This window comes from Bombus terrestris, unplaced genomic scaffold (genome assembly GCF_910591885.1).
Source record: "Bombus terrestris unplaced genomic scaffold, iyBomTerr1.2, whole genome shotgun sequence".
NCBI lineage: Eukaryota > Metazoa > Arthropoda > Insecta > Hymenoptera > Apidae > Bombus > Bombus terrestris.
The window spans coordinates 4,758,345-4,767,495 of NW_025963552.1; the positions used below are offsets into that span (position 1 = coordinate 4,758,345).

At 41.6% G+C, this 9,151-nt stretch overlaps 1 non-coding gene across 1 annotated transcript; it reads left to right on the top strand.

The window, feature by feature from the left end:
- Positions 1-8,854: 8,854 nt before the first annotated feature.
- Positions 8,855-8,926, top strand: TRNAH-GUG. Its single transcript has one exon. It is a non-coding gene; the product is annotated as a tRNA-His (tRNA).
- Positions 8,927-9,151: the final 225 nt, after the last annotated feature.

Below are 9,151 nucleotides of genomic sequence, written 5' to 3' on the forward strand. Positions count from 1 at the left end.
TTACATAGTTTGAATATATTCTGCATTTGCATATTTTATGCATTTTAATATATAATATCTATGTCGGGGTGGCGTTAAGATTAGAGTTAGGGTTAAGGGCGTGAAACGAATCCCTATTGGCGCTAGACGTGATCATTATGCAATAGAGGAGATATTTACTAGTGCAAATATGACTATGATGGAATTGGACAAGTAATCGCGATAATTAGATACTCGGGAAGTTAATGACAATGATCCTAGGCTCAATAACGATTCCGCGGTCAACGGGATGACGAACTCTACTTTTCTTCAGCGTCTAAGTTGTACTCAATGTTAATGCATGGGGCAATCACTACGTATCTGAGGGTTACTTGAATCGTCGTTGAGATTGTACGGGAGAGTGGTAACCACTCCATCACGGTAACGCTGTCGAGGAAAACTATGATGGGTGTGCCTTATGGTAATCATCTTACCCGAAGGACAAAGTCTGCGTGTAGCCAGCCACGAGACAGAACCGTTGAAATGTTTACTGTCATGCACCGTCTCAACTATTTCTTTTAAGGATACCTATAGAATTACTCAATGCCTTTGTTAGGCAAAACGTTCATCCCTTGACCGCAACTACGTTCGGCGACTGGTTGTCGCCTCGAGCCCGAGCTCACTATCATAAAACTCAAATAAGTACAGCCGAATCGAATGACAACAGTTTCTTTATACAGCTATGGTGAAATCTAAATTACAGTACTAGGGGTCTTCCCAAAGTTCCGAAGGGAAGGTTCCGGTGTTCTTTCATCTCCGACATCTATATACAAATCAGCAGCGTAATAATGCCAGTTTTCAAGATGTAAAGTCGTTATTTTATTGTAGAAAAATTGAAGTATAATCGGCGCAGAGACATTTGCGCAGCATACAGGATTCGCTTGCCACGTAACTTGAGGGTTGGATAAATAAGCTGAGTCGTAACACAACTATTAATTTTAGTTAAACTTTATTGCGAGTTCAGCAGTCACAACGGAACACACACTAAGTTACAATGATATGTTAAGTACGCGACTGCTATATTGGTACAGACCGGTAAGGATAAGTTGACTATTCCAAGAGCACGGAATAAGTGCCTCTTACTGACGATACTGTGTCTGAGGAAAGCTAGGGTTGGGTGTGTCTAAGGACACGGGTCTATCGAATTTGTTGATGGTAATTTTGTTGTAGGAACTATGGGCAGTAGACACCGTCTCCGATTGGATAATAAGACGGTTGGTGGACCAGGAAGGGTTTCGGCTGCCCTCGGGAGAAAATTGCTAACGGAATATACCAGATGTGAGGAAGGCCAACTTTCTGTGTTACCCATAGTAAACAATAATCATAAAAGTAATTTAAAAGATACTCGCTTGGTCTGAAGGACCTTAACCATAAAAATTCCAAGACCCATGGTGAGTACTTAAGATTATTGAGGGTACGCGCCAAGGATTTGCAGACATCCGGGTGCCATCCTGCCGGCGGTATGTGGCCTGGTCTCTGATGTAAATTGACGTTACACGCTCATAGTCCAGAAGCGTAGCCAATGAACAAGCAGTACGAATCTACCTTTATTAGGGACGATATTTTTCAACAGTCCGTAATTTGTAAAAACGTACAATAGATCTAAGGACTTTTTAAGTACCAGTGATAAACCGAAAATACTTGCAGAAGTAATGATTCCTGCAAGTTTATAAGACTTGGTTTATGGTGGGACCTTAGGTTTATTGAGGGCTTTCTATGGGTGCTTGGACCTTGCCGGTCAGACAATGAAGGACGTCGCGCGGACGTTTTCACGCAACGTAACATCCTCCCCCCGTTGAGAGGACACCGATCAAAATTCCATGGATGGTATCAGGTGCATCATTCGTCCGCCTTCTCCGATGTTCGTGGTTGTCCGCGTTTTTCAGGTTCGGAATGACAGGTTAGTGGAGTCAGTCGTTTGTCGCCACGATCCAGGATATTCGTCGATGTCTTCACCGTCTGGGAAACCCCGATTTATCTGATGTTCTCCTATAGCCGGGCGGTGGCGGATCAGCGCCTTGGGCACCCGCCAATGGCCGATTCGGTGCGGAGACCACTCACCTCACCTTCTTATGGGGCTCCCTGTCACCCTGCCTTGATCGGAGTAGGGTGCGAAAGAGTGAGTGGCCCCTGGATGGGTACACTATTTGACGACCTCGGCGATATTGAAGAAATATGAACAACAGGACAAAAGACAAAATCGATTACGGTGCAGGGGATGGATACCCCAGTACCGGCGCAGCCTCGGGTTGTAAAGAGCTCGGTTGTAAAGACCTGCTAACCGAGCTCGGCAATTCCAGGTAGGTCTCACGTAAGCGGGTTCCTCAAGGTACACTGTACCCGGGAAATTATCCCGACGGTCCCATCCTTGGCGTCAGGATCGTGGGTGCGCTACTACCCAAGACCACGTAGAGATAATGTAACCGTAATTAAACGCCTTACACTCCCAGCGACGTTCCCTGCGGAGTACATAAGGGACTCGGGTAAGCGGGACGCTTGTTCCGACGATCCCCCGTGGCTTCAGGAACGTGGGTTTGCCAGCCCCCATAGACTCACATAAGCGAGTCCTCCCTGCGGAAAATAAGGTATGGACACAATCATAAGTGAGCTATTTGCAACGAGAGACGACCGACGATGAGCAACACGATTTACTAATAGAAAAGGGCAATGTGAAGAAAAATCGCAGAGGAAATTAACTCTAAGAAGGCGGTAGGAATTGACGGTGTAACATCATCAAGTTAATTGTAGGTCACAGGAGCGACGTAATAACAGAAATAATAAACGGGATCACTGAAACAGAACAAATACCAAATGAGATGGAAAGAACCCAGGTTAATTTTACTACCAAACCCGGGTAAAGATCCGAAATTACCCAATGCATATAAACCCATCAAGATACTACCGGTACTAAACAAGGTATGGGAAAAAGTGCTTAAAATTGCTGATGGAGAGATCCATGAGTATGGACCCGATTCATAGGAAACAGTATGGCTTTCGACGGAAACGCAGCAACGTGAACGCAATAACTCAAGTTATGAAAATTGCTGACAGTCGTAGGAGGAAAGATTTACGTGCTAATAACACTCGATATAACGAACATTTTCAAATTTTCATCTGGGAGTGTATATGAAAAGAAATGATAAACAGATCGTTATCAGCTATAAAAGGGCTAGTGAACAACTACTTGACCGATAGAAATGTAACAATGTGGTCGACAATGTGGTCTACTTTCCACTTACGCATGGGATGTTTGCGGGAATACTGCTGGGATCAGTGCTAGAACCATTCCTGCGGAACCTAGTATTCGACGAATTATTAAAAACATTGGACAATAACGTGGCTATAAAAGCCATTGCGTATGACTCGGAGCTTATGTGCGCCATACAGAAGAATGAATGTGCGAATCTGGGTATAAATGAAGTAATGATAAAGGAGAGCAAATGGAGTGTGTCCGTAGGACCCAGCCTAGCGAAAGACAAAACTGAAATCATAATGAAAACCGGCAGGAGAGTACGGAGGTTAATCAAACTCATGCTGGTAGAGATGGAAACCCAAACGAAAAGGGCAATTTAATACTTAGTGGTTATTATTGATGGGAGGAGGAGGTTTGATAATCACATTGATAGTGTACGCGGGAAACCGGATGTTAAGTTCGGTGCGTTGAGAAGTATATTGCCGAAAATGAACGGACCTCCCAACTTAGCGCGTAGATTGTATTACAACGTATGGGATGCAGTTGTGATGTACGGAGTACCGGTGTGAGTTGGAGCCTTGAATATTGCAAAAAATAAGATATTAATGAGAGGGGCGCAAAGAATGGCCCTCAGTATAACAACTACGCCGTGCGGTACAATATCTCATGCGTCATTATTCGTATTGTCCGGCAACATGCCGATCTACATCAAAACAAGACTGAGGAAGGAAATGTATGATAAAACAAAAAATCCTAAGAAATTGACTGGAATAGAACATGGGGTGGATAATCCCAACACTTTGATGTTAAAAATTAGTAATATAATAAATAATAAAAAAAGTCCTCGCGAAGAGTGTTAAATCGAGTGGAATAATTATAAGAAATATAATTTCACAAAGAAATTGTAGAAAATGCAACAATGTTCAATTCATGTTCATGTTCAAAATAAGAAAGAAATATGTCACTACATGATGCAAATGCTAACTGGGCACAGCATATTCCATAAATACAGGAGAATGGTAAGGACGGACGTGGAATTAAATAGCTGGGATTGTTGGGATACAGAGGACGAGGCGAAGCACGTGCTGTACGTATATTCAAAATGGATAAGCTAGCGCACGGAGCAGTAAAATTTAGTGAGACAGGGGCTAAACGCAGACAACCTAGTGGAGAATTAATTAACCCATTTGCATCATAGCCCTATTTCAAAGGAATGGTCCCTATCACCGCGCGCGGTCAGTCATATCTACGGTAAATGTTATCCAAATTCTTCATGGGGTTATGGCGGCACTCGACAAGCCAAATACCACCACTCGACACTAACTAGTGTCGGACGACGGCAGCGCAGTGATTAGCGCCTTAGGTTACGAACGTCCGGAACCCGGGTTCGAATCCCGGCGACCGGAGTCCGATCTTACTTCCACGCACCAAAAAGTAGGAAAAATCAGCAGTACCCCGGCAGCGACATTTACAGCCCCTAGTGTGACAATTACTCCGGACGAGGCCCAGCAATTACAACTATAACGCACGGCCACCTCAGGGTTTATCGAAAATTTACTGTTCAAAACGATTGGTAGACAATGTTTCTTGGAAAACATCGCATTTTAAATTCTTTATAACAGAGGGAAAAAGAAAAAATTATTTATTTTAATAAAAAATTATTTCGATTAAAATGGTAATAAAAAAGGCAGCCGCAGCGCGCGTAATAATCCGCGCTTGTTACTAGAAGAAAATTGTCCGATCTAGTTAAGTTAATCTGCAGGTCCTTTATCTTATTTTCTTATCTTCTTCTTCGCCTACCCTCCGCCCTGACCATCGGACAGGCCAGCGAGACCGTAACGTGCTTAGCGTTCACTCCATCCTGTTTTGAGCACATCGCACATTTAGGCTCCTTCGTGCATTCTTTCATAACGTGCTCGCTACTTCTGCATCTCCTGCGTAGCTCCCTACCCGGACACATCACTGTACACCTCGCAGCCGTATGCCCCGACATATGGGATTTATAGCATCTTTGTAAATCCGGTAGAGACCTAGCCGACGTTATGGTCAGGCCGGTTCTGAACCTTCTCGCCACGTCTTCCCTAGGGACCGCGCTCGCGGGTAGCACCACCAGCGCCACCTGCGTTCCCCATGGCGCCATCCTCAGTGTCTTCAACTCGACGCTTTCTTCACTTATTATCCCCGACTCCCTTTTCAGTTCCTCCACCAGCTCCTCCTTGGTGGTAAGGGGATCTATATCCTTAATCTGCACCGTAGTCCTGTTTACGAGTGCAGATACCTCCGTCGCGTCGCTTAAGGCGGCCCTGAGCTTCTCAGCCATCTCGCTCACTACGATCTTCCTGTCGAACTCTATGAGTATATGAGCCCTAGTCGTCCTCATCTCGGTCGCACCGTCGATCGTATTTCTAGCCGCCACTATCCTCTTGTACGTCTCAATCCAAGCCCGATGTTCCTCCACTTTAATCAGGATCGCCCCTTTCCACTTCGGCGCGATTGATGACCCTATACCGCCTACTCTCTCCCCCTTTCGGTAACACGAACACCGGAGGATGACGGCCCCTGGGGCCCCCTCTTTCCCCTCCTTCTTCTGTCGACTGTACTCCAACATTTCGAACCTTCACTCCTCTCTCTGTCCGAGTCTTCATTGGCATTTGACCGACCGCACATCTCCTCGTAAGTCGGTTCCCCCTTCCTAGGCCTCTTGGCTATCGCTGCGACCTTCTTTCCTTCCCCGGGGGACACCACCTTTCTTTTGGAAGGTTATGTCTGAACTATGCTGAACTATTTAATTACTCGAATGAATTCATATTCAACTAGTTCCAGCCTTACCCATATCACTGTTATTACAATAATTCAATTAAAACATGTTACGTTTCGTAATCTCAATTAGTTCATTTAGTTACATCGAGTCATATACCATATACAAATTTTCTATTGTTCAATTACAATGTCTATTGAACACTATGCTTATTGGATTTATAATCAATATACAGTGTCACCTTCATAACGCATACCATTATAACTTGCCATTCTTACATTCGATGCCCATTATTATATCCATATTCTACTTATCGCTATCTTTGTTAATATTTCCTACTAATATACCTTTAGCAGCTAGATATTTACTCTTATTTATCTTGTGTTAATAGAACGATTTAACCTTTGGTGCTGTATTAAAGTATCTGTGGTGTGTATACTACCACATTTTGTATTTTCCTCTTTTAATATATTACATTATATGTTTATATGTGGAATAGATGGCTGATGTTATTGACTATAATTTATGTTTAACATGACTCCAAGCTTTAAGTTGCATGTAGTACCTTACTATTATTTGCTTTATCCAATCCTCAAAATCCTTGTAACATCTTTTTAATATACCGTTACGTAGAGGTTTATACGTAGAGGATGGTTGGTACGTGAGGCATAATGACGAGATTGCTCGTTGTTGAAACCGTCGAATATATTTAAAATAATACATTAATATACAGCCTGTATACGTTGAGTCGTTAGTACAAAGTATAAATCGCAAAATAAAACCGCGGATAAATACTCGTTAAATGTTCGTCGCGTAACTCGGTAGATACTCGTGATATTCCGAAATACTGTAGATACTCTTAGATACTGTCCTCTTTTCGGTTGCGTCAATTTATTTATACTGGTCAAAGGAGAATCGAAAAATTCAAATTCATCTTCATTCGACGGGTGCATGTAGCGACGACATTGTTTTGTCCGGAGTTTATTTGTCATTACTTTTCATGTTTCAAGGTTGTGTCAATGCCCCGAGGCAAAACAACAACATGAGCCGCTCTCGATTCGCGTCGTCCTTTATCTTCTGCGCCGCTATAGGTATTTGATCGCTCCATTTATGAGTCTCACCATCGTCATAGTATTTACCGGATTATTACAAATATAGACAATAGCCATCTTGAAACCTTCACCTTGTTAAAGTAAATTTTAATTCTTGTTTTAATATTACTAGCAATGATACCTATTGCTCAACTAAATCTTTAATGTGAATAGACTACAGCAAATATTTTGATGATTTGTGTATCGCTACTCTTTCCTCTTTTAATTCCTTATATATTTCTACAATTTATTTATTTATTTACAAATCTCAATTTAATCATTCTATTAGTCTGAGCCCTATCTATTATTAATTTCTATTAATCCAATATCTATATAACTATATAATATATATGTCGGGTTATCGTTGGGTTCAAGGGCGTGTACGAATCTTCATTCCGACTAGCCATCGTTGTTGTACGACAGAGGTTATATTTGCTGGTAAATATGGTTTTTACAGAGCTTGGCAAATAACAGTGGTGATTGGATATTATACCCGATATATTAATGACAATGGTAACTCTTTGTTAAACGTAGAATATATTTTGAAGCACAAAGTAACGTTTGCTGTGACAATCGGTATATACCGCATATAAAGACGATGTGACTACTCTCCAAGATGATCGCAAGAATAAAAGACAGATGGAAATTTTCCTCTCCTTATGATTGATCCTTGATTGAGGTATGGAGTAATTGCTCAGCTCTCCTTAGATGATATAGTTGTAGTGGTACTCGACAGTAAACATTCCAACGGTTTCTGTCTCGTGGTTCGCCACACACAAACCCTACCCTTCGAATAAGATGATTACCAGACGTCGATACTTTTTCACAGTATAATTCCAGATAGCCTAAGCACCCACTATAAATCTTAGGATTTAATTAGCTAAGGTTCTTCAAACGGACAAATAGTCATTGTCCTATCAGTCCCTAAATTTATCACATACTACGGGAAGATACGGGAAATCTGCTTTTCTCACGAACGACCCTTCGCGCTAGTAACTTTCTCTCAAGCGCGGCTAGCATCCTTCTTCAACCACCAACATGGAAATTGACCAATTAGCAGCAACACTCATTTCACTTTCCGAACGAAGGCTTTCCTCGAAGAATCCGATGATCTCGCATTCTTGGACGCACCCCATCATGGTTTTCCTCTGCAGTATCATCTTCACAGAAAGTCATTCGTTACACTTTTTTTTCACCCTTCACGATCTAAGCTTACATTGCGAAACCAAATTATGTTGTATCAATTTATCTACTATTCTTTAGTTTGTTCATACAGGTAATAATATATTGGGTTGGCAACTAAGTGATTGCGCATTTTGTCATTACCACCTAATGAAAACACCCGCAATCACTTAGTTGACAATTTAATAATTTAAAGAAATATGTAAGAGATTTGTGATTTGAATTTATAATTATAAAATGCTGTATACAAGTTCTAATACAAGAATAATAATTGCAAATATTGCATTATGATACCGGTTAATGAAAAATATGTTAATAAGTTCGGATAGTAAGGGATCGCATAAATATTTGACGACAATAAATGTTAGTCTTAACGCGAAAACGATATTACGTTCCTTTCATAATAATCTTATCGCGTCTCTAGAATTCATAAATCATAAATGTACATATATATATGCTTATGATTTGAATTACAGCCAGTTTGAATTATAGATGTGTGGAATAATCACAATTGTCTCAGTATACTAAGATCTTCACGGTTGATGTGTCAACTTGGTCATTGTTGGTAGTTATCATCGACCACTCAGAAAGTTTACACGTAATACTCCAATAGCCGTGATCGTCTAATGGTTAGGACGCTACGTTGTGGCCGCAGTAACCCAGGTTCGAATCCTGGTCACGGCAATGTGCCAATGTACATTGTCACGGTGGAGGTTTATTTTTTTCTGGTTATTTAATTTTCTCAAAAGTTTTCTTGGCTAAGTATTAATAAGAATAAAAATTTGCGATTGAATCAGGATTCTCTTTGTTACGTCTCGTGAAAAGGTCCGCGCGACGTCCTACATTGTCTGACCGTCAAGGTCTAAATACCGTTAGAGAAACCCTCAATAAGCCCAAGGACCCACCATA